Genomic DNA, 1227 nt, shown 5'->3' with positions numbered 1-1227 from the left:
CACCATTACATATAGTGAAGTCGATTTCAGATTTTACTGGCATACAAGATGAGTACGTGGCATGGAGGCAATCCGCCACTGATGCCTACGAATTTTTCGAGTCTTATGAGGGCAGTTCCGCGCATTACCAAGTGTTACTATTATTAGAAATAAAATTAAGGGACCAGCGCGCGCACTGCTAGTTTCTTATAATACAGTGCTTAATTTTAAAGCCATACTAGCTAGATTAGACTGCTCCTACGCAGATAAAACATCTTTGCGCCTATTACGGCAGGGACTTGAGTCGGTCCGTCAGGGCGACCAAACACTTATGCAGTACTACGATGAAGTCGAACAAAAATTGACCCTCGTTACAAACAAAATTGTCATGACACATGACGACGAAAGGGCTTCATTACTCAATACAGAAGTTAGGGCTGACGCCCTTCACGTATTCATTTCCGGTCTAAAAAAATCACTAAGGGCTGTTGTATTTCCAGCACAGCCAAAAGACCTGCCAGCAGCACTGGCATTAGCTAGGGAGGCAGAGGCCAGTATCGAACGAAATATTTTCGCGGCCACATATGCCAAAGTAGCTGAGCAAAGACATCAGAATACTGATTTTCACAAGGGCCAGCACCGAGCGCCCGAGAAACAAGGGAAAAATCCTGTTGCCGACCGCGGACCAGAAAAAAATCCACATTTCTTTAAAAAGCCGAACTGGGTAGATCAGGGTAAGCAAAATCAATCCCTGGAACCTATGGACATTGAATCCTAATAGACACTGGAGCGGCAAAGAGTTATGTAAAGCCTTTAAAGGAGCTGAAGAACATAATGCCTGTCGACTCCCTTTCACTGTGAGTTCCATTCATGGCTCCAGTAATATTAAAGAAAAATGCTTTATTCGCATATTCGGCCTAAAGGCTCAATTTTTTTTACTCGATACTATCAACACTTTTGATGCCATAATAGGTTTCGACTTGCTAACGCAGGCGGGAGCGGCATTAGATTTACATAACAGTGTAATCAGGTATGGAAACATATCTGAGAAACTCAAATACCACGAATGCGATAACGTGAACTTCACAAATATCGATGACTTAGTAGTCCCAAATTCAGTGAAAGCAGCATTTAAAAAAATGATCCTTAAGAGGAAACAAGTGTTTTCGCACTCTAACGAGGCGCTACCTTTTAACACCTCGATCATCGCCACAATTCGTACAGAAACTAGCGAACCAGTATATTCCA

This window comes from Drosophila gunungcola, unplaced genomic scaffold (assembly GCF_025200985.1).
Source record: "Drosophila gunungcola strain Sukarami unplaced genomic scaffold, Dgunungcola_SK_2 000094F, whole genome shotgun sequence".
In the NCBI taxonomy this organism is placed as follows: Eukaryota; Metazoa; Arthropoda; class Insecta; order Diptera; family Drosophilidae; genus Drosophila; species Drosophila gunungcola.
This window is presented reverse-complemented; position numbering follows the sequence as displayed.